Genomic DNA, 25,711 nt, shown 5'->3' with positions numbered 1-25,711 from the left:
TGGCAGATTCCAAGCTAAAGCAACACCTAGAAGTGCTCTATCTATCAATAGAGTTACAAACCCAATCAACATCAGTATATCCATGAAGTCTTACATTTTTAGTAGTGTATTTCAATCCTAGATTGATAGTTCCTTGCAAGTATCTGAGTACATGTTTTGTAGCAATCCAGTGGGCATGAAAGTGTTGAAATTTGGTACCGGAGGACAGGTGGTTCCCTTAGGCTTTGATCTTTGGCCTAGAGAAAAGTGTCCAAAAGAATTTAATTTTTCTCCTAAAGTAACTTTATAATTTTTATAAAGTTAAATCTAATTTAAAAGTGACTTTAAGTGATAAAGTTACTAAGTCTAATTTTAAAGTGACTTTTATAAAGTCAATGAAAAATTAGAAAGGAAAAGTGACTTTGGAAATAAATGACTAAGTGGGTCTTTATTAAAGTGGGGTGAATTAAAAAATAGAAAATGAGATTTAAATGAGCATTTAATCTCAGCCATTGATCTAAATTTATTTCAGCCATTGGATTTAGGGATCACCCAAAAGTCACTTAGGGTTGGGTTAAGGGAGGAAAAGGAGGAAAAGATCATTCATTCTTTCATGAGCAGATTGGGAGAAGGAGAACAAGAGAGCAATGGAGATTTTTGAGCAAGGAGGAGAAAGAGGCAGCAGTTTGGCACACATACCAAGGCAGCACTTCAACAAATCCGTACAGCTCAAAGAACAAGCAGAAAAAAGGCAGATTTTTGTGAGCAAACAGGGAAAAACTGATTTTCAGGCACGAATATCGAGGAGGCGATTTCCTACACAATTTTCGAGGTCTGTCCGTACAGTTTGTACACCGCATTTTCAGATTGTCTGTTAGCTGAAAAACAGATAAGTTTGCTTGCTGGAAAAATTTGTTTTGCTGATTTTTTGCTGAAAATTTTCTCACTGTAAAAAGGCATTTTCAGAAATAAAAGAAGAGCTCTCAAACTGGTTTTCCCCAAGAGTTGTAAGGGGTTTTTCCAGGGTCAAGTTGACCAAAAATCTCAGTGTTTAAATGTGTTTTAAAGGCTGTTTATTATTGCTTATTTTTATTTCTGCAATTTCCAGCATTCTGTAAAATTTCCAGAATTTGTGTTTTCAGCAATATTTATTTTTCAGCTTGTTAAATGTATGGTTATGGGAAAGGGCATTTAACTACATGGGAGAAATAAGGTGAAACTGAAAACCGGGGTGGGAAAACAGAGATTTTCTACAGAAAGGGATCAATCATATGTTGACTTAAAGTGTTTACAACAAAGCATATGTCAGGCCTAATGTTTACCAAAAACATCAAAGCACCAATGAATTGTCTATACTCTGTGGGATTCGCCAGATTAGGTCCTGTAGTTTTGCCACATAATTTCTTAAAGTTCATTTCCATTGGAGTATGCATGAACTTACATTCTTCCATAGCAAATATTTCAAGAAGTTTAACAACATATTTTCCTTGAGAAAGATAAATTTCAACAGATCTTTGCTAGACCTCTAGACCCAAAAAGTAATGCATTAAACCAAGGTCTTTCATTTCAAATTTAGAAGCTAACTCCCTCTTACACTGGAGGATAAGAGTTTTTCCTCTTGTCAAGAATAAATCATCAACATACAATACCAAAATCAAAGGTATACCTTGGACTGTCTTGAAGTAGAGGTTTGGGTTTGCACTGCTTCTTATGAAACCAAGTTTTATCAGGTAGCTATCAATGCGAGCATACCAAGCTCTTGGAGCTTGCTTCAGCCCATATAAGGCTTTCTTCAGTCTGCATACATGAGTTTCCCTGTCATGCCCTCCAAAACCTTGTGGTTGTTCCACAAATACCTCTTCTTTGAGGAAGCCATGCAAGAAAACAATTTTCACGTCCATTTGGTGAAGAATCCATCCCTGGCTAGAAGCTAAGGCAACAACAGATCAAATAGTAATATATCGAGCTATAGGTGCAAATATCTCATCGTAATCTATTCCATCTTTCTAAGAGAAACCTCTAGCTACAAATCTAACCTTATATTTTTCAATACTACCATTGGCACCATGTTTAATCTTAAACAACCATTTGGAAGTGACAATAGATTTACCTTGAGGTCTGGGAACCACTTCCTAGACGTCATTCTGGATTATGGACTCGTATTCTTCAGTCATGGTATCTTTCCAAACTTGTTCTTTTGCTGCTTCTTCAAAGGTGCATGGTTCTGCTTGAATGATGTTGCTCATGACAACAACATACCCTTGAAACTGACTTGGCTTCTTACTTTTTGAACGTTCCTCTTGGGGTAGCATGTTGTTCAACATCTTGCAAGGTATCTCACAGCCATAATGGTCTCTTTCTTGTAGGAGGATCATGTGGTGGAGGATCTAGAGCATCCACGGAACCCATTGGATTATTAGCAAGCTCATTCTCAGTTTTCGGTTCAGACTTTGATGCAAACTCTTTTTCATTAACTGCTTGTCTTTCAACAATGGCAAGAGGAGGAGAGTCTCTTGCTTTTCTAAGCGCTGCATCTTTATCAAATGTTATGTCTTTGCTAAGATTAGTTCTTTGACCAGGTACATAAATTTTATAAGCTTTTGAATTATCACAATGACCAACAAATATACCTTTCTTACTTGAAGCTTACAATTTTTTCCTTTTCTCTTTTGGCACATGGAAGTACATAGGACAACCAAAGATTCTCAAATGACTCCCCTTAGGGCTCTTACCAGTGAAGACTTCTTCAGGAGCCTTATTGTCTAAGGCTTGATGAAGAGTTTTTTTTGCACATAAACCACAGTATTTGCAGCGTCTCCCCACAAAAATTTGGTAGCGTTTGATCATGCAACATGGCTTTGACTGCTTCCATAATGGTTCTATTCTAACTCTCAGCGACACCATTTTGTTGTTGATTGTACGACACAATGGTTTCTTTCTTTATTCTGGTGTCTTTGCAAAAATCGTTAAAATCATTGGAGGTGAACTCTCCCCCATTATTTGATTTGAAAGCTTTGATCAACTTTCTAGTTTGATTTTCAATCAGAGCCTTGAAATCTCTAAACATGTCAAATGCTTCCCCTTTCTTTTTCAAAAATAATATCCATGTCTTGCGAGAAAAATCATGAAATACAAGTAGCCACCAAGAGAAGTAACAAACATAGGTCCACATAAATAAGAATGTATGAGCTGAAGTACCTGACTAGTTTTTGTTCTACTTGAAGGGAATGGTCCCTTTATATGCTTTCCACTTACACATTCTGGGAAAACTCTTTTATGATCCATTCTGATTTCAGACATTCCAGAATCCATCTTCCTTACACGAGGTAAGATTTGTAGTGTAGGTGAGCGAATCTCCTATGCCATAGCTCACACTGAAGATTAGTATCATGGACCATTGACTTTGTATTGTAAAGCTTTGCACATCTTGATTTAAGAGTGGAGGCTTCTCTCATACTTGAGTTCAAAGGCAAGGTTAGAACTTTTCCATTAATGAAAACAACTTTCATTCCTTTATCTTGTAGAGCAGATATGGATACAAGATTTTTTTCAAACTAGGTACATACAAAACTTCTTGCAGAAAAATATATTTGCCATCATCTAATTAAAATGAAACTGAACCATAACCTTTAACTTAGTCTCCCTCTCAACTAGATTAGAGAGTGTTTCTTTGTAACTAGTAAAATGTTTAGAAGCACCACTATCAACTAACCAACTATCAAATGAATTCGCAGAAGAACATGAAAGAGTAGAAACAAGAAAATATTCTGATTGCGTTTCTGTTGCATTATTTCTATACCTTGGATTTTTTGTTTTCTTAGGATGGCCTTTTCTTTGATTTTCAGAAGTGTCTTCTCTGTAATCAGATTTGTTTTTGAATCTAGGTGCTCTTCTTCTTTCTTTATAGTCACGAGCAAAGTGACCATGCTTTTGATAATTAAAGCATCTAACTTTTGACATGTCTAGATTCCCTTTATTTGATTTCAAAACAAATTACTTTTTATTACCTTTCTTTCTCTTGTCATAGGCTGAACATGTAGTAGGTTCTCCTTCTTCATGATGTGAAATTCTCCCTCTGGAGATCATTTTAGCGGCCTCTTGGATACACTTTCCTAGTAGCTCATCAAATGTGGCAATAATGTTGATATTGTAGCTCACGAAAATCCCTTTCCTTTGTTGTAGGCTCCAACTTCTTCCTGCTCTTTGAAGGCACGTGGCAATAAACCAAACTGCCAAAAATCCAAAAGTGAGAAACATCTTGCTTCTTGCCAGTGAATGCCTCCTTTGGTTTAACTCATCCAAGTAGCTTATGTGGACATCTGTTCTGCATATAAAATGCAGTGTTGCATGCCTCTTCCCAAAGGAATAATGGTAGACCTTGCTCATGCAACATGGCCATGGTCGCTCCAACAATGCTCTTGTTCTTGCGCTTTGCCACCCCATTCTGCTGAGGGTTATAGGGTGTGGTGAGCTCTCTCTCTGATGCCCTCCTTGGCACACAAATCCTTGAAGGCATTGGAGATGTACTCCCCTCCGTTACCTGATCTCAGCGCTTTGACATTCTTTCATGTTTGGTTCTCCACCAATGCTTTGAACTCCATAAATTTTGAGAACCCTTTGTCTTTATTCAAGAAGAAGATCCACGTCTTCCTCGAATGGTCATCAATGAAGGTGATGTAATACTTGTATCCCATGAGGGATGGAGAAGAGAATGGACCACATTTTTCCGAATGAACCAATTCCAAGATACTCTTGCCTCTATTTTCATTGCAGGGAAAGGACATCCTGGCATACTTGACAAGTGTGTAGCCCTTGCACACATCATGCTGGTTCGTGTTGCACTGTGGCAACCCTGTGGCTCTCCTTGAGGATTTAAAATGCTCCATGGTGCAGATGTCCCATATGCCTATTCCATAGCTCCCCAAGGTCTCGACCCTGCTCACGACCCTCCTTGATTCTGCTCAAGGTCGTGGTTGTCTTAAACTGTAGCTTGTAAAGGTTCTTCACCCTCACACCAATTTGCTTCATGGCTTCATAATTTAACGGCTTGAGATATGCCTTTCCTCTATTGAAAATGACTTCGTAACCCTTGTCCTCTAGGGCTGAAACTAAAACAAGGTTCTTCCTAAGACCTAGAACATAAGGGCATCCTTGACATGAAGAACATAGAGGACATCCTTGAGATGAAGACGGTTGCCAGACTCCCCCTCAAATCTGACAGTGCGCACGCCCTTGGTCAAGTATCTGCCATCATCTCCTAGCTCAATGTGAAACTGTATATCCTTCTCCATGAACTGGCTGAAGTATTCCTTGTTCACAGTCATATCGCTGTATGCTCCATTGTTAATGTACCATATTCTGCTGGCTACTGAGCTTTCCATGCAAGCTATGAGCGAGAACTCCTTCTCAAACTTGGAATTGAACTCGTCCGTCTTTGTCGAAGCTATTACTTGGTCCTATTGAAATATGTAACTAGGTTCGGTCTTCATAATGACAAATGTAATCATGATTTTATGTATTTAATGAAAAGAGAAAAATAAATTTATTATTGTGAGTCTTGAGGCATGGGTTTCATGCTCAAGAGAATTTATTTTTATAGGTCAAAGCACCCATTGAGTGCTTCTAGGTTTGTTATAAAGTCATTGAGTCATTGTCATGTATGAATGACCCTTTTGGGCATGTTACATATTGTAAAGAAAATAATTGGAGTCAAATTAGAGTTAAAAGACCCTCCAAGGCCAAGTCAATAATATAAGCATCAAGTCGGTCTAATGGAGCAACAAGTCGGCCTAATAGGAGGCTCAAGGAAGCATATATATATATATATATATATAGGGCACTTGGCCTCATTTGGAGAACACACTCACACTCACACAAGTTCGATCATAAAGAAGAAAATAAGTGCGAAGAAGAGGAGGTCGAAGGAAGGAGAAGAAGTCGAAGTTTTGGGTTTTGTTTTGGGCTACTTCTCTCCACATGTGCGAAGGAATTAGGGCACATATTGTTGCTGTAAAGCCAAGTTGCAGAAGCGAAGTTAGGTCACCAAAAGGAGTTGTTCTGAAAGTCGAGTTCTCTAAGAGAAAGAATCTACCTAAGCAGAGAAGCGAAGTTGCAGTTGAAGCTGTAGTAGAAGTTGTAGTCGAAGTCGCAGTTTTTGGGCAAGTCAAAGTTGCAGTTTCTGGGCAAGTTGAAGGCGCAATTATAGGATATAGGTCGAAGTTGCTGGAAAGAGGAGCTACTCAAAGAAGAAGCAATGACTTGGTCTTGGAAGGGTTCTTGGTCAAGGGTCTGGGTCTTGGAATTCGTCAGTTGAAGATTTTATAAGAAGAAGAATTCGTTGGGTTTTCCTCTCAAGCTTGGAGAGGTTTTGGCCCTAACTGATTGTCTACATCGTGTGTCCTTTGTCTCATTGTTCTTTATGGTTTGGTAGCTGTTTGATGAAGAAAGAACACATAATAATAATCAAGTACAAGAAGAACCTAATTAAGAAAAGTAAAAAGTTCTCACAAGCAGTTATCATTATAAGAGAAATCATCTAATATCTCTGCCCTAGATTTTTCAGTAGGTCCTTCTTAGACCTTTTCTTCCTCTGAGGACACATGGTGGTGTAGTGTCCAAACTGATGGCACTGGAAGCATTCTTGTCTTTGGAGCTAGACTCGGCCCCTCCCGCGCTCTTCTTGCCTTTGGCCTTGCCCCCTTTGTTAGCTAGGGCAAAGTCTTCCTCATTCTCATGCTTGACATGATCTCCAGATCTATCTTTCCTCCAAATATCCTCTTGAACACAATCACCCCACAACTGCTCCCAATCTGGAAGCTTTTCTTTGCCACTCATTGCGTCTTGGAAGTTATCCCGCGATTTGTGAATCCTTAATAGCATAAGGCTCACCAAATTTGTTTCAGGGATTGTCTCCCCCACACGAGCCAACTCGTCCTTCACCTAGGTGAACCTGGTGAGATAAAAGGTTATGGGCTTAGACTTGCCCATCCAAATGTTTCTTAGTTTTTCTTTGTGCAAAAGTTTTTTGGCCTCACTTGAACCTTGATAGAGGTTCAAAATGCCTGTCCACATTTCTTTGGCAGTGATGTAATACAATGTGGTCTTTGACTCCCTCAAGAATGATCCTTCTCGGTCTGGCATCATTCTTGAGCCAACTGTTGAAGATCAATTAGTGTGGCTAGTGGGTTCTCCACAAACTCCTTTTACACCTTGCTCCTCAAGCACCACATAAATCCTCTCCTTCCATGAACAAAAAATTGTTGCTCCCTCTAAACTGTGTTCTGTTCTCAAATCTTGGTAAGACTTTCTGTTGGTTGAACTCTTTAGAAACCCTTTGTGCGCTGGTCCTACTGTTGCCGCCTAGCACACACACTTAAGTTAGTGAGAAAAGCCCTTAACCCCACAAGGTGTGGTTGGTGGCAAAATCAAGAGATGGGGTTGTCACCTATTCCCAACTTTCTCCGTTTAAGCTCTCTCCTAGGTAAGCTAAGGGGGGTGGTCCCTAATGAAAAACTAAGTTAATAGGTGATGTGAGGTTTCTAGGAGATGTTAAAGTCAATTGGATTACTTGAAAATTATGAGCAAAATTCAACAAGTATGATAACCAATATGAAATGAAATATATTCTCAATAACCATCAACACATAAATCAAAGATGAGCATATAAAACAAGTGCCTTCAATATTGCTTCAAAATCAATAACACTTGCTCAAAAATGAAAATCTTCAAAGTGAAACACCAATTAATCCTGCGAATCAAATAAGTGTTAGAAGAGGTGATATCAAATTGCAAGATATAAAAATTGCTCTTAAATAAATGATCCTTTCACAATTCTAAAGCATGTAAAGAATCAATGTAAAATAACTTGCATTATGACTAAAGCTTTACTTGCAAAATGAAAGATATGGTACTTGCCCAATGAGATATTTCAAAATGATCAATTCAATACATTTTCATCACGACAAACATATAAATAAATTGCAAGTAAAATAGCTTTAAAAGTAAAGTGAATTAAGATGAAATGCACGTAACTAAGGTTAGATGCAATTTTCTTGGTTAATTTTACACTAGATGCCTACTCTAAGTGAGAGATTTTCCTTTTGAATTCTTGCCAAAGGGTAAAAATTGGGGTGACTATAAGAAAGAGGGGCTGAGGACTCAAAATTGTCGTTAATGATACCTTTCCCCTCAATCTTATGAGCTAGTGTGTGCTTTCGTTCCTACAAAGGGACAAACCACCTCCATAACTGCAGGGTCAAACACCTCTACCTTACTTCGTACCTTTTGGAAGAATTCTCTAAGAAAACCTTTGCCTTATGATGTCTATCAACCAAGCTTATGCTTGAAAGTTAATTGAGTTAAAATGCAAACGATGCTAAAATGCCTTAAATGAAATGCAAGTAAGTTTTCCCAAGAGAGATTTGCAATGCTTCACAATAATGGAAATGAGATAATGCTCAAAGTAAATTGCAAATGTAACTTCAATTGGAAAAATGAAATTAGCTTGCAGGTGAATTAAAGTGATGCAATTTTATTAATGCTTTGCAAAAAGGAATTGCCTCAAGTAAATGGAAGTGCTCACAATGATATAACTTGGAAAAAATTCTCTCAAAATTGTACAAGACATATAAACTTAAGTTTCATAAATAAATGAAATTGTAAATTGCTCCAAGTAAATGCCATAAACCATAAACTTATAGCAATTGAAAATGAGATGAAACTAAGAGTGATTGCTTGCTTGGAAAGTATGCTTTGAAAGTAAATGAGCAGAACCACAAATGAGCCTATAGTGAGGCAAATTGTAAAGAGAGCAAATGTTAAACAACTAAATTAAACTTGCTACACAAATTGAGATACTTGCATGTAAGAAATGAGTTGCTCGAAAATGTCAACATGTACTTTCAAAGCAAAAATAGAATGCTAAGCATCAAATGAAAACTTGTAGCAAAATCTAACTTAGAAAAACAAAATGTGATGCTTTGGGTAAAATCCTCCTAAATAAGGAGAAAAGATGCTTTGGGTAAAACCCAAACTCCCACAAGAAAACGAAATCTTTTATTAACTTGTTACAATAATGTAAAAGCCTCTTAAAGGGCTGCCCAAAAGATGAAGGGGATTTGTACAAGATGAGGGCAAGAAAAAACTAGAATATCCCTCCAAACTATAGCAACCTCAAAGGCCAAAGAAGTCATTCTAAAATCAGAAAATTACGATCTCCATAAGAGTCCACAACCTATCCTATTTTTGCATCTCCTTGTAGTGTCCGCAGCCTCCTTAGAATGAATCTTGAATGCTTGAGATATCCTACAAAGAAAATAGAGTTTCAATAGTCTTCCCTCAAAGCATTTGTGTCAAAACTCCAATTATGGGATGCAAAACTAAAACAAGATTAGTGTAAAAATAGCATATAAGTATGATACAAAATAATTTACAAAACCAAATCAAGTGATGGGAGTGAACCCCATCACTTGCCTTGTTTGGGAAATGCTCTTAACTAGCTAAATAAATCAATGAAAGCACACTTTTTTAAAGAGATTTAAATTATGAAGTATTTGTTTGTATACAAGCTATGTTAAAGAAAATCCCTGCAAAAAATCACTTCGTAAGATGAACTATGGAAGTCAAAGAACCAATGAGAGCTCCTTGGAGAATGTGCCACGAGTGGGTTGTTCTCTCCAAAGACTTCCTCTCACGCTTGATATTTGATCCAACAATATTTTCCTCTACAAAACTTCAATCAAATATTAGTCCCATATAGATCTAACAAATAAGCAATGACCCGTATAGATCTAGCAAATAAACAATGATAAGAAAACTCTAGAAATTTATTGGAAATAACTAGAGATTTTTACATCTAGAGCATACTCCTAAATCAATTGCCAATGCAAGGTAGCTTTACATTAACAAATCTACAAGAGCATACGGAAATAAAATAGATCAAAGCACGAGCAAAGGAAATTATACCATTAGCGAGCCAATCCTTGTACTCCAATGGAATAACACTCATGAATGAACCCCAAAGTCTTCTATTGCAATTGAGAACAAGTGTATATAAGAGCAGAGCTTCCTCAAGCACAATAGCTCATAACAATGATCAAAATGAGAGCACAAAACTCTATTATATAGAGAAATGAGAGCAAATCCCAATTTAGCAACCAAGTGACAAATGGCCATGGAGAAGATCCCAAGGGAGGAAATCGAACTCCAAGAAATCAAATTTCATAGGTGGCACCAAGATATCCTCAAGCAAAATCAAATTCTCCAAGTGTGAAGATGAGCAAATCCAAGTGTGAACCAATCAAAGAGTTAACTCAAGTCAAACTCCATGATCAAACCATGTGATGACACCTCATGTTGATGCTTCTAATGTGCGTAAATCTCCTTGGAATGTTGTTGATCCTCCTCTGGATTCCAAGTGTGAAAGCTAAGGTGAGTGAAGTGGAGACAAGTCTCCATCAAATATTCCATCCAATCCATGAGATATTCCAACATGTGCATTAACTCCTTAGGAAATTCGATTTTCCATGTCACCAGCTGCTTCATTAATGCCAAAAAATTCGATTTCCTTGAGTGGGCCATGTGTTTATGATGCAAGGTGCCAAACCATCTTCCAGTTGTCCTTTGACTCATTTATTTGACTTGAGATAATTTCCAAGTTATTTCCATGTCATTTTGTCACATAGAGCTATTTTTTTTCCATTTAATTTGTTTTTGGTTTAATTTATTGCCAAATTTCCCACTAAACTTAGGAAAAGTGGGTTTTGAGGGTCTAGAACTTATTTTTTACCCCTCAAAATGAGCCATAGTAAAATGTCGAGGGTGAGAGGTGTAATTTTGAGCACAGATACCCCACACAACTTCTCTAGAGATCACTTATTACATTATACATTCAGATTTTATTCAAATTTATGCCTTGCGAGAAATTAAAAAAATGACCCCTAGAACTAATAACATTCCACGAAATTTTACGAGTGATCTAGTATGGTGACCCTTCCTCCTCTAACTTCATTTAATAGATATTGATGATGGCGATCCAAGTATGGATAATGATTTGATGATCTGGAGTTATTTGTTGTAACATGAAGTGTTTGGACTCTTTCTTTATGTTTTTTTTTAGATAAGGATTGCACTTAGTGCTATTTTAGTTATATGCATCCTTATTTGCTATATACATGAGAAAACTTTGCATTTGTCTAATGGTTTGGATTCACACGGATGTACATGATTTTTTTTTAAAACCAAAATTTGAATATTTTATATATTTTTTGGTTGTTTGTTTTTTTTCCTGCTTTTTTAATTTCTCCATAGTGTTGGTCCGATTTCAAGTAGTTTCTGATTTTCGGAGTCCACCAGTTTGATGACTGGTTTGTTTTGAAAACATTGGTTTTGGTTGAAGCTTTTGAGTATTGAAGCTACATAGATTAAAGGTTATTTTTTCTGAGTGCACAATCTTCTTACCATGGTATCAAAGCACATTCATTAAAATCAATGTATGGAATGGATTGTTGCTTTTGAGAGGGAGTTGTTGATGGGATTCAATCGGTGTGATGCTTGAGCTTTGGTGAGTGAAGTAGATTTGAACTTCTGATAGGTTGTTTTTTTCCGAAGAAAAAAGCCGAGCTTTTCTATTAGTTAAAAATAAAAAAGCTACAAAACGAATGAGTGAACATTCAGCAAAGATTGCTTGTGCCATAGAGATATTTAAATCTCCTCAGTGGTGTCTTGAGATCATGTCTTACAACATGAGACTAAGATAGATCTCCTGACCGCGGCCTGTACAGCCATATCAAAAAATAATAGTCAAACTGTCTCAAAGTATCTGGGCCTCCTTTTTATCAGGAAAACAGCCCAATGCATAATATCAAAAAACAACAAAAAAACAAACTGTCTCTCCTGCTTCAGGAGCATTTCCAAGCATGTTCAGAAAACAGAAAGTAAGATGTAATTATGAGTATGGTGGAAGATCCGACACACGGATCTGATCCCGAAACTGCTCTGTTATCCTCCACGAACCCAGAATCTGCTGTAAACCTGCTTTAGAATACCTGTCTGCTTCTTCATTTTTATCCCTGTAAATATGATCAATGGAAAAAACATTAAAATGAAGCTTTAGATTTTGGATTTCTTCTAACAGAGGCATCAACATATAATTACTGCATCTAAATTTCCCATTGACCCAGTTTACAACATTTGCAGAGTCTCCAAAAATCTTAACCGTGAGGACGCTTCTATGAATGAGCAAGCAAAGGAGAAGTTTTAGGGCTGATAATTCAGCGAAATTGTTAGTGCCCATCCCAAGACCCACTGAGGCTTTGTAAAGTTTTGTAGATGTTCTATGCTAAGAGCAATTTCACTTTTCTCACAGCAATCATACAAGTAGATAAGCAAAATGCAGATAGAACATATAAGCAGATCTTACAGAAGACAAATCAGAAACAAGAAAAATGTATGTGTTTGTTTCGGCGGTCAACAGGATGCTTCAACCAGCAAAGTCTCCTTTGGTCAGCCAACCCAGCATGTGTCACAACAACCCTCCAACCAGTAGATGAGTCAACCCAAGTCAGTTCTACAAAAGTCAACGCTGTCCTGAAAAGTCAACGCAGGGGCAGCAAGCTAAAAGTCAATGCAGCAGCAAAACGGTCAACCCTTTGACCTCGATTTTTGTGCCAGGTAGTATGGCCTTCAAAAATCGAACCTCCCACAAGTTTTCAGCTTGTTTGGACCAAGCGTTGACCAAAGTCAATGCTGGTCAAACTTCTGCGAAACCCTAGCAGCAGAAACCCTAGCAGCAGAAAAATCCTCTTCGTCCTTCCCACGTGTGGCTGAAATTCGTCCTCCAGGTAGCTCGTACTTTTTAGGATGAGAGAGGAAGATGTGAGTTATGTTGTGTTCAAATTCTCTCCAACTTTTCCTGTATATATATATCCATCAATGAGGGTGTGTGACACATCTGTTGGGCATGTGAGCCTACATTACAAAACTGGCTGACCTTTGCACATATAATTTATTAAGAATAATAAATTCAAAATATAAGTTCTGCTCATCGGATTAAGACTATTTTTATATGGATTTTACACCTCTCAGAAAGAGGAATCCAACAAAAATATTAGCCTCTTAATCTGAGCATCAGAACATGGAGTTTGGACCTAGTTGTCCAAATTTAACACTCCCTCTCAACTAGGGAGAACTCCATCTATTAATGCAATTAACATCGTGAGTCATCCCGCCGAAACTTGCTTTGCTGGCTTCTTTATTTCAGAACAGAAGTGGGTCAGTCACAAAGACATCATTCCCCGACTGACATAATCAGTCCAGAGGTCCCAAACCTCACAAATCTTGATCCCAGATCAAGTGGTTGGACCATGCCATCCTAGATAGAGAGTACGGCAATCTCTGATGCGTCCATCAGTCTTTGCTAATAGTCTCTAGCTTTTCCACACCTCATTGGCCAAATGAGAGGTACTTCCCATGAGCCCTGAACTCAATGGGTAGGATGCATACGGGGCACAGATTAAATGAGTGGCGAACCAGCTCAATAATCACAAGGGTGGGGCAGAAGCATTATGAGTGCTTATAGCTCCGAGAAGCTATCCCCAAAGCCCCCCAGAGCTCCCAGAGCTCATCGTCCAACAGGACCCACATCATAGGGTCTTTCCACGACACCAAGACTCTCACGGAAGGTTAGGAACTTGACCTTCCCCAGGGGCTTAGTGAGAATATCCGCGACCTGCTCATCAGTTCCTATATGATCGAGCCTTACGGTGCCTCGCTGTACCATATCCCGGATAAAGTGGTACCTGATATCAATATGCTTGGATCGGTTGTGGAACACAGGATTCTCAGTCATATGAATCCCACTCTGATTATCACAGAGTATTACAGTGGTATCTAGCACATGTTGGAACAGCTCACTAAAGAGCTTCCTCAACCAAATTGCTTCACAACAGGCCATACTAGCAGCAATGTATTCGGCCTCCGCGGTGCTCAAAGCCACCGACTTCTGCTTCCTGCTCATCCATGAGATCGAAGCAAAACCAAGATTGAAACAACATCCAGATGTGCTCTTACGATCCACCACACTGCCAGCCCAATCGGCATCAGTATATCCCCGGAGTATCACACTCCCGGCAGTGTATCTCAGCCCATGGTTTATCGTGCCCCGAAGATATCTCAAAAGATTCTTGGCACCAACCCAGTGAAAATGATGAGGCTCAACCATCTGTTGACTCAAAGTATTCACTGCAAAACATATGTCCGGACGGGTGTTCACTAAGAACATCAAAGCTCCTATGAGTTGACGATACTCAGTAGGATTGGCCAAGATAGGCCCTGCAGCGCTGCCACTCAACTTCTTAAAGTTGAGTTCCATTGGTGTCGACACGGACTTACAGTCCACCATCCCAAATCTTTCCAGAAGCTTCACAATATACTTTCCTTGAGAAAGGAAAATCTGTCCAGGTCTCTGCCAGACCTCCAGGCCTAGGAAATAGTGCATCAGTCCTAGGTCTTTCATCTCGAACTCAGCAGCAAGCTCCCTCTTACATTGATGAATGAGAGGGTCATCACCTGTCAGGAAGAGGTCGTCCACATACAGCACTAGAATGAGAGGCTTTCCTTCCTCAACCTTAAAGTAAAGGTTTGGATCAGCATTGCTTCGAGTGAAGCCCAGCTTCATCAAGTAACTATCCATCCTCTCATACCAAGCTCTGGGTGCTTGCTTTAACCCATAGAGGGCTTTCTTCAACCTGCAGACATAAGTGTCTCGATCTTGAACTTCAAATCCCAGAGGTTGTTCTACATACACCTCTTCCTTTATTGCACCATGCAGAAAAGCGGTCTTGACATCCATCTGATGAAGACTCCATCCTTGCGTAGCAGCAAGGGCTATGATGGATCGGATGGTGGTATATCGAGCCACAGGTGCAAATATATCGTCATAGTCAATTCCTTCCTTTTGAGAGAAGCCACGGGCAACAAATCTTGCCTTAAACTTTTCAGCACTCCCATCAGATCCATGTTTAATCTTGTAGAGCCATTTAGCGGTGACAACAGATTTGTCCTTCGGTCTCGGGACCACATCCCAGACATCATTCTTCATAATAGCCTCATATTCTTCATGCATAGCATCCTTCCAGACTTGATGCTGGATGGCTTCTTCAAAAGATCCAGGTTCAGATTGTATAATAGAACTCATGGCAGCTAGATACCCTTGGTATCTACACGGCTTCTTGCTTTCTCGGAATGTTCCCCTTGGGGCAGCATGACCCTCAGCATCTTCGAGGGTGTCCTTGAGCCATGATGGCCTCTTTCCTAGAGAAGGGGAAGGATCAATAGGGTCCATTGGCCCTTCAACATCAGGCATAGTCTCATCCTGGGGTTCTTCCAGATTTCCAGGTCTTTCTTCATGGTTTTCTTCAGATCTAGGAAGATCTACTACTTTCTTCAGGGAAGCATCTTCGTCAAAAGTGACATCATGGCTTATCTCTACTTCCCTTTGACCAGGTACATAGACTCTATATGCCTTAGAAGTCTCACTGTAGCCCACAAACATTCCTTTCTTCCCAGTAGCATCCAGCTTACTTCTCTTTTCTTTCGGCACATGAAAATAGACAGGACATCCAAAAATTCTAAAATGTGAGACATCAGGTTTCTTACCAGAGAAAACCTCTTCGGGAGTTTTGGAGTCCAAAGCGGAATGAGGGCATCGATTTTGAATGTACACAACAGTATTTGCAGCTTCTCCCCACAGAAACTTGTGTTTAACAGCAGCAGAGGCATTTGATGGAGGTTCTTGAATCTTCCCTGTCACATGATCTAGGAGATCATGATCTTCTAATTTGAGATCTAATAACATCTTCCAGGCATGGAAGTCATCACTTCCAGTCAGCTTGTCATTCTCCCTGAATTCAAGCTTAGAGGAATCCATTTCCTTCGATGATGATTGCTATAGATAGAGTTTGTCTTCACCTCAGCTCTGATACCATGTAAAGTTTTGTAGATGTTCTATGCTAAGAGCAATTTCACTTTTCTCACAACAATCATACAAGTAGATAAGCAAAATGCAGATAGAACATATAAGCAGATCTTACAGAAGACAAATCAGAAACAAGAAAAATGTATGTGTTTGTTTCGGCGGTCAACAGGATGCTTCAACCAGCAAAGTCTCCTTTGGTCAGCCAGCCCAGCATGTGTCATAACAGCCCTCCAACCAGTAGATGAGTCAACCCAAGTCAGTTCTACAAAAGTCAACGCTGTCCTGAAAAGTCAACGCAGGGGCAGCAAGCTAAAAGTCAATGCAGCAGCAAAACGGTCAACCCTTTGACCTCGATTTTTGTGCCAGGTAGTATGGCCTTCAAAAATCGAACCTCCCACAAGTTTTCAGCTTGTTTGGACCAAGCGTTGACCAAAGTCAATGCTGGTCAAACTTCTGCGAAACCATAGCAGCAGAAACCCTAGCAGCAAAAAAATTCTCTTTGTCCTTCCCACGTGTGGCTGAAATTCGTCCTCCAGGTAGCTCGTACTTTTTAGGATGAGAGAGGAAGATGTGAGTTATGTTGTGTTCAAATTCTCTCCAACTTTTCCTGTATATATATATCCATCAATGAGGGTGTGTGACACATCTGTTGGGCATGTGAGCCTACATTACAAAACTGGCTGACCTTTGCACATATAATTTATTAAGAATAATAAATTCAAAATATAAGTTCTGCTCATCGGATTAAGACTATTTTTATATGGATTTTACACCTCTCAGAAAGAGGAATCCAACAAAAATATTGGCCTCTTAATCTGAGCATCAGAACATGGAGTTTGGACCTAGTTGTCCAAATTTAACAGGCTTTTAATGAATGTGAAGGACTTAGATGGATTATAATGCCGGCTCCAGTGGTGTTGTTTTGAGCTGCCCCGTCAAAGAAGGCCCAGGGGATGCCTTCTCTGATGACAAATTCCTTTCGCTGATTTGAAGTTGAAGGACTCTCCGGCTCAGGAATGCTAGCTAATATAGCTGAGGCTTGAATTGCAATGACATCCGCTGGGGTGACTTTTTCTTTAAAAATGCATCTATTCCGGGCAATCCAAATACCCCAACAGAGAATAGGAGGAAGGTTCCTCAGGTTTTTCTCAGGATAGTGGGACCACCAGAATTCCCACGCTGCAGATAGATCTTCCCCTTCCCATCTCGCGGTAATGTTCAAAAGTTTTTTTGTTTCCTCCCAAACTTGTCTAGTGAAAGTACAGCTCAAAAAAAGGTGAGGAATGGATTCAGATTCAACCAGGCATAGTGGGCATCTACTCGGCCCCTGCTTGAAGCGAGCTTGTAGAATTTCCCAAGTAGGGATCTTGTTTTTTAAGGCGCACCAGAGAAAGATTCTGGCCTTTTTGGGGCATTTCAGCTTAAACAGAGGTTTCGCCCACCAAACCGGGGGGTCCCATCCCTTTCTTTTCATCAGGAAGTTATAGCCGGCCTTAGGGGAGTAACGACCAGTCTCTGCATGTGCCCAAACCAGTGAATCTGGAGTGTCCTTTATCCTGACATTTGAACGATTTAGTTCCTGGATGAAACCCCGCCACTCAGCTCTCCAAATGGGATCGATGTCCAAGTCCTCTTCTGATCTCCAAGCCTGTCCCCAGATGGATGATAACTCCATGTTTGCTATCTGATTTAAATATTTGATTCCTTTTGCGTCAAGATGTGCAATCAGACCAGGAGATAATGCAAACAGGTCATTGCACCCTACCCAAGGGTCCTTGCCAATCCGCAGATTTTCTCCGTTCCCCACTTGCCATGCTAAGCCTTGTTCTATAATTTTAAACGCCTCAGTGGTTGCCTTCCAAATGACCGAGCAATTTCTTCCTTTTTTGTTTGGGTTTCTGATCCAGTCTTCAAGCGGTACTGGATCAATGTATTTCCTTTTGACTACTCTAGTCCAAAGGTTCTCCGCCTTAACAATTCGCCAGCCTGATTTTGCCGCCAAAGATTGGCAAAAATCCACGAGCTGCTTTACTCCCCACCCTCCCCACTCCTTTGGTCTAGCTATCTTATCCCAAGCTACCCAGGGAAGCACAGAGTCTTCCTTAGAACCAGACCACAGAAATCTGCTACAAATCTGCTTGATTTTATGGATAATCCCTTTGGGGATCCAAGTCAGTGCTGCCCAGAAGACCGGAATGGCTTGGAGTACTGAATTTACCAGCGTCAATCTACCGGCTCTTGATAACCACTTGAAGCTCCAGTGCGATATCCTTTGTTCAATTTTTGCCACTAACCAATGCCAATCCTGTTTTCGGTATGAAGACGGCTTTAACCAAAACCCAAGGTACTTGAAAGGCCGGTCCATATGGCAGGTTTCAAAAGGCAAGTAGGATGTAATTGCAGTTTCCTCTTGCCTGTTGAAGCCTTCCATGATAAAATGAGACTTTCTGGGATTGATTTGAAGTCCTGTAGCTTTCAGAAACAGATCAATGATGTCTTTAAGAACTTTTATTTCATTTAAATTCCCATTTATGAATAACAATATATCATCAACAAATAGTAGATGAGTTATGAATAGATTAACAGCAACCTCCAAACCTGTGAGCAAACCTGATTGCTTGGCTTTTAATATCAGTCTACTGAGGCCTTCAGCAGCCAGGAGGAAGAGCAAGGGAGAAAGGGGGCATCCTTGTCTCAAACCTCTCTGGCTTTTGAAAAAATGGGAGGCAGCCCCATTTATCAAAACAACAAAACTTACATTTGTAATGCACCCCATTATCCAATTTATAAACTCCACCTTGAATCCAAGGTGTGTCAGTAATAACCTGAGATACGACCAGCTAATCCTGTCATAAGCTTTGGAAAGATCAATTTTTAACACTGCCCCTTTTTTCTTTGCTTGTCTGATGCTGTGGATGGTTTCCTGGGCCACCCCTATTGCTTCATGAATTTGCCGACCATCCAGGAAACCAAACTGCTCATTTGAAATACAGCCAGATAAAATAGGTTTCAGACGAACCGCAATGATTTTTGCAATTATCTTGTAAATGGTATTGCAAAGGGAGATGGGTCTGAAGTCTTCAAAAGAATCCGGATTCTCTTTTTTTGGAATGAGGGCAATGAAAGTAGAGTTAAAAGGGCCATAGATTTCTCCTTTCTTTCTAGATTCCTCCACCACCTCAGTAAGCTCATCACCAATGAGATCAAAAAAGTGAGAAAAAAGCTCTATAGTCCAGCCATCCGGGCCCGGGCTTTTATCTTTTGGCATTGCTTTTATAATACGCTCTACTTCCTCCTTATCCACTTCCCTATAGAGATTATCAGCTTCCTCCCCTTCCACGAACCTAGGGAAAGCTTGGGCTGTTCTGATAATTTCGGCTAAAGAGATCCCCCCAGGATCAGAAAAGAGAGATTGAAAGTGGCTCTTCCCCAAGGAGGAAACGGCTTCAAAAGAAGACACCTCCCTTCCTTCAGGATCTTTCATCTTCCATATAGTATTTGCATTTTTCCGGCCCTTTGCATAGTTATGGAAGAATTTTGTATTTTCATCCCCAGCTTTCAACCAAATGGCCCTACTTTTCAGCCTCCACTCCTCTTCTTTGTCCAACAATATCTTTGCTCTACTCCTTTCTAAAGCCAAAATTTTTTCCTTTGACTCCTGGGTGACATAAGCATCCGATGCAGGATCTTCCAGCAAACTTAGAGCCTCCTCAATTTTAACCAACTCCTCATTTTGTTTTCTTCTTCTTGCTGAAGCCCATTCGATGGTTGCTCTCTTAAGCCTTTTTAAATTCTCCATAAAATGGCCTCCTTTATTTTCCGGAGAATTTGGACCCAGATGTCTCCAGGTATTCCTGAAAAGCTGTTGATAAGACTCCTCCTGAAGCCAAGAGGCATTGAATTTGAAAGGTGTGGCCGGCTTGGCAGGGGGCTTTGAGAATTCAAGGAAAATGGGAAAATGATCCGAGTTTCCCCCTTCCCCCACCCATTGCCTGAACAGAGGAATATATGAAGCCAGCGGTTCATTGATGAGAAAACGATCCAATCTCTTTGCAATTCTCCCCTCTCCCGTTCTTCTGTTCCTCCAAGTCGGTTTAGCCTTTATAATATTTACATCAATCAATTTATAAGTCTGAAGAGCTTTTGAGAAAAAATCTGTCAACGGGTCTTCCCTCGCAGAGGGTCCCCAAGCTTCTGCAATCCCCAGGGAGAAATTTAAATCACCCCCTATTATCAGATTTTTATCTGTTAGAAGCTCTTTAGAAAAGAAATCATTCCAAAAAGAGACCCTACCCTGACAGGGTCCATACACATTTATAAACAGCAAAGGCTGATCAAAATCAGCCGAGAGAATCTCCAAACCAAGAGCATGAGGCGATCCCCAGCAATTTTGAACCTTAAATCTTCCTTCCTTGAAACCAATGGCAAGACCTCCAGAGTGACCAGCAGCATCTAGTGCAATGAAAAACCAACCCGGAAGGAGGGATCGCAGAATGGATTCAACTTCGGCACCTTTGCCCAGTGTTTCCTGGAGAAAAACTAAATCCGGGTTGTGACGAGTGATGAGATCTTTCAGAGCTAGTTTTTTGGGTTTACTAGCTAAACCCCTGCAATTCCAGGAAAGACAGATCATTTGATAACCGACTCAGGGGCTTTCGCTGCTCTAAGCGCCCCAGGGATCGACATTTGTTTCCCGTCAGCCACATCAAATTTTGCCTTAACTTGAGCCTTTGAAAAAAGAGATTTCCGCCCTCTGCCTTTCTTAGAAGTGCCCTTAGACGTCTCAGGACTAAGACCACCCACCGTCTCCAGGATGTCATGGGTGAAGGAGGGTCTCTTATGGTGAGATCTGAGGTTATAATGTCGGACAACAGACGAACTACCCAACCCCTGACACTCCTTAGGAAGATCCTCACAGTTCAGATTTAGGGAAGGGATAGCTTCTGATAGTGACTCAATGTTTTGTAGAGGATCATCTAAATTTGGAACCATAGGTACATCCGACACTATGACATCGTTATAAGATTCAGAATTTACAGAGAACAATAATGGAGAAGACTGCATACCGGATGGGGCTTCCTCAGATGGGGCGCCCAGAGCTGCTTCTGGCATTTCCAGGTGAGGCTGGACCTCTGCGTCACGATCCGGAATCTCCTCCTTCCGCGGCACGCCTTCTTCCGACAGGTGAAGAGGGTCTTCATTCTGATGATCTACCTCCGAGTTGTTTGCCTTCATCTGAGCCTCGGATTTCCCCAGCATTTCCTCCCATTCCTCTTCCTTGTGCTGTGCCTTCCTTCTTCTTTTCCCCAACGGGCAATCCCTTGCTAAATGCCCGTACTCATGACAGCAGTGGCACCTGAAGGGGAAGAGTTCATAATCTAAAATCTGCTCGTAAACATAATCCTTATACTGCAGTGTAAACGATTCAGCAAGCCCTTCCGTCGGATTAAGCCTTACGAGGATCCTCGCGACTGCTCTTTCAAAAGTATACATGAAAGATCTATCAACATCCAGATACGTGCCCAAATGGTTCCCAATTGACTTAAAGACTGAGTCCACCCATAAAAACGGAGGGAGATTTGGTGCCCTAACCCAAACAGGGATTTCGTCAACCTTCTCCTTCGAAGCATCGAACAGAGGAGACCATCTTTTAAAAAAGACAGGCCTATTCCCGAATGCCCAGTTTCTCTCCTCGACCCATTCCATAGCTTCCTTAGAATCGAATTTAACCATAAACCATCCTTTTACCAACGTGGCGGTCCTGAATGACTTTGCCGGGGTCTCCAACCACTGACTCTCTGCCCACTGCTTTAAAAATTTTCCAGAAACATACCTCCCTCTTGCTCTGCCCACAAGAGTACATTCTGCCACATCCAGAGCATCCTCGACCTGAACGTCCATACCTAGAACCAGGTTTGAGACCCGTTTCTTTTTCCACGATTTGGCCTTCTTTCTTTTTTCCCCTACCTTCTCTGGTGCCGGCTCCGATTCTCTACCGCCTGAAGCAGGGATCGAACCTCCTTCATCCCTTTGATGGAAATTTCCATCATCCACAAATTTTTGAAACTCATTGCCTGATGAGGTTTCAATCAAACCCTCCACAGGGCTGCCCGCTTCTCCTAAAGCCGAAGAGCCACCTACCTCCGCCTTCTCATGAACAGAAGGGTTTGCGGAAGCCCCCGAGTTCGAAAGCTTGCAAAAACCCACAAAATCCCCCTCTCCCTTGGAAAAACTCTGCAGAGATTCTTTTGTAAAGAGTGATCTATTAACAGCCGGCTGGATGTTCCTATCTCCCGAGCCTTTCCCAACACCCTGAACACCCCCCACCGTCCTCCATACCCCGTGGTTTTGGGAAAAATTGATGATGTCCTCAAGGCCGCCCGATGAAACAAAATTTTTTACAGGGGAAAAGGACTTACTGTTTGGCGAAGAACTAAACTTGTCTTTCAGCGAGCCCGGTCTTGCATGAGGGTTTATCACCTCCGAAACCCTACCTCCTTTTCCGAGACCGCTAGCGAGCTCCAAACTTTCTTCCAATAACCCTTTTGCCGGATTTGAACGCCACGGACCTCCTCCCGGGAATAATGCAGACGAAAGGCTGGCCGAATGCCCTAAGATTTCATTGATATTTTTCTCCGTGACTTCCTTTCCCCAGACAGTAAGAATGTCTTCCGGGGCTGGGTCAAGATCGACCGATTCGCTTTGTTTTACCATGGTTAAAACTCTCCGTAAAAATCAAAGACCGCCTTACAACCGAAAACCGAAGAGAAACTGCAGAAACCACTTCAGTTTTGTCCGTTTCAAGAAAAAACCCGCAAGGGAAATACCGCCAGAGGGGCTTCACCGCAGAGAAATTCGCATAAGAGTAAAACCGGAAACATCCGTAAACACAAAACCCCGTTCTCCGGAAACAAGCTGCTTGCAGTCCTAATCCCCAGCTGTCGCCTTCTCCAGATGTCCGCCCAAACCGTCCTCGGTGTATACGCCAGCTACGCCAAACCCCGTACCGGCAGAGCCTACCCTGCGCCACCTGCATCACCTAGGCCTATGGCCTAGGGTTCCCGGATCAAACCCTAGCCCATGCATCCCTCTACTTCTGATAGGTTGTTAGGTGAGATGGTTAGGATATTCTAGTCATTGTAAAGTTAATATTAACATGATATAGGTGATCTATCACTGGGCTAGGTTGCAGATCTGATTTCTTTTTAGTTTGATCATTTTGTTCAAGTGTGCTTTTAGAGGTTGCAACAATGGCCAATTTCTATTTTTAATAATGTCACATGTTGGAGGGCACTTTGAATGTTGTACCATGGAAGTTCATGCTTACAAAATCTCTTGGAGGAAGTTGAAATATGGTATCTTTTGGATATGGGGATCACACCTTTCATTGATCCCAAGGACTTAGGTGAACACAGTTAGAAAATAGCCATGGCAAAGAAAATTGTCCTTGATTTTGTGAAGGATCTCTTTATCCCTCACATCTTAAAGAAGAAATTGCTGAAGGAAATGTTTGATGCCCTGATCAAAGTCCGTGAGGTGGTGGCGCAAGCACACTCCCAATGTTAATAGTCACCTCCTGTAATGGTGTGTGCTTTGGAACATCCTCGTCCTATACCTCTCTCTCTTGCTACCTTGTCCTATGCCTTCTTCTATAACCACCATTCAAGTGGTGATTCCGTGACTGGCTTCTCGGCCTTAACCGTCCATGTGGCAATGGTGTCAATCCCATCCAATGAGGTGGCCTCGACATGAGATGTTTTTTGAAGCTGCCTCACCCACAATTGGAGATTGTAGTAGATTACAATCTATTACAATTGGAGATGTTGGTAAGGTGTTGGGATTACAACTTGTATGAGGGCCATAAATTTTCAATCAATAATTATAATACATAATTTAGAGGGTGATCGGGCATAAATAATAAATTATAATTTATAATGAATTCAAAATTTAATTTGAATTTTTTCAACTTTTTGTGATACTTGGTGTGTATTTCTTCAAATACACTCCAATTGTGCTCACATTTTGAAGAGCTACATGTTTGGCTAAACACTTGAATGACATGTTTTTGTAAATTGGGTACTCTATGCCATAGCTTGTCTATGAAGCATGTACAACAAATAAGAGAAACATATGAAAATACATTGAAATTTGAATATCCATGTCAAATCCAAATGTTACACCAACCATTTTATATATTTCCATTTGTTTAGAAATCTTTGCACTTTCTTGCAGATTTGGCACCATCCTTTGAACACATGTGAGGAATCCATCCATAACCTTAGCATCAAAGCTAACACCATAGAAGAGAATATGGGGTTGAGATAGATTGTTGTAGCATGAATCCGTGATAGAGTGTATTCTTCTATCATTCATTAAGCACTCTCCACATCAATAGCTGTTTCTTAAATCCATCATCCCTCTTGTCCTCATAATAGGCACATATGGATTGTTTGGGCCTCTCCATGGCCTGATACAAGTAGCCCATTGCGGGCTTATTTCCGTCGACCATCCAAAGAACCTTTACCAAAGATTCGCTAATGGCACACACTTCCTCCACTTCCCTCCATAAGCTCTCTTGGTATGATAGTAGCTTGCACATGGCCTTCCCATTTGGCTTACTGCTAAATGTTAAAGAATGCCAATTATCTGAAAGAAACATTCTTTTCACCTTCCACATACAAGCCAATTGTGGCTGAAGAGATATGAAGCTAGTGGGAAAACATGTGATTGCAAGACTTACCAAGAACCTGCTATCTGTGAATTTTCTCATCAAGCTAAGCACAAATGCATGATTATATATAAATTTTGTGACGCTCCTAGCTAATTCAACAATATCCTTGATATAAGGAATTTTACCGATATCCTCTAAAATCAAATCCATGCAATGTGTAACACAAGGAGTCCAAAACAAGGCAAGTACCTTAACACAAGGGACCTGCCCATGACAACATAATTAGCAGCGTCGTCATTATGACTTGGACAGCATTTTGTGGACCTACCTCCTAAATGAACCCGTCCATCAACTCACATAATATTGTTGCATCTTTAGCATGGTGTAGATGCATCAATAGATCTAATTAACATTGTCTTCTTGGAACAATTAACCAAGAAACTAAGAAAGGTCATGCCCCTCTGATCAGTCCAATCATCTGACATCATGATGCATCTAGTGATTTCCCATGATGCCTTAAGCTCTTCCAATCTATCAATGTAATTGACCTTTTCAGTTTAAAGGATTGGCCCTCTCAGCTCATCATAGGTAGGGGCCTTCAACCCTGGGCCAAGAATAGCGACAACATCAAACATAGTTTGGTAGAGTGGATTGTTCTTGGCAATGTTGAGAGGAATGTGACTCCATGCAAAACACCTACCCACAAGCTTGTCAGCCTCTTGCTTCTCTTTTATTTTAACCATTGACCTCATAGAAGGTTGTGCACTAGGTGTGGCTTTAGGAAGAAAACAAGGTGAGGTCGTTGAGGACATTGTGGAAGGTGAGGTGGAAGAAACATTGTCACTTCTCCCCCTCTCAGATCTTGCAACTCCTCCATTTCGAAGGTCAGATTTCACAGCTTCCCTGTTATCTCTGTTTATACCCATATGCACAAGTAATTTGTTGGCAATACAAATGATTTCTGGGCTTGCATTTGGGAAGATACGCACTTCAGTTCCCAGAATTTGTGCAAGGTGGTATTTCAACTGTGGGTGATTCCCCCTCTCGTGTCGTTCCCGCACAACTTGCAATTAAACCCTTGCCTAATA

At 40.7% G+C, this 25,711-nt stretch overlaps 1 protein-coding gene across 3 annotated transcripts in view; it reads left to right on the top strand.

Annotated features, from left to right (window-relative positions):
- Nucleotides 1-25,711, top strand: part of LOC149151952 (sucrose nonfermenting 4-like protein) — a 472,173-nt gene that overhangs the window by 37,354 nt on the left and 409,108 nt on the right. The window lies entirely within an intron of this gene.

The sequence above is a fragment of the Pinus tabuliformis genome, chromosome 9, assembly GCF_031772625.1.
Source record: "Pinus tabuliformis cultivar Carrire ecotype Pingquan chromosome 9, CPIR1, whole genome shotgun sequence".
Classification (NCBI taxonomy): domain Eukaryota; kingdom Viridiplantae; phylum Streptophyta; class Pinopsida; order Pinales; family Pinaceae; genus Pinus; species Pinus tabuliformis.
The sequence above is the reverse complement of the archived record's forward strand: the minus strand, read 5'-3'. Positions and strand labels throughout refer to the sequence as shown.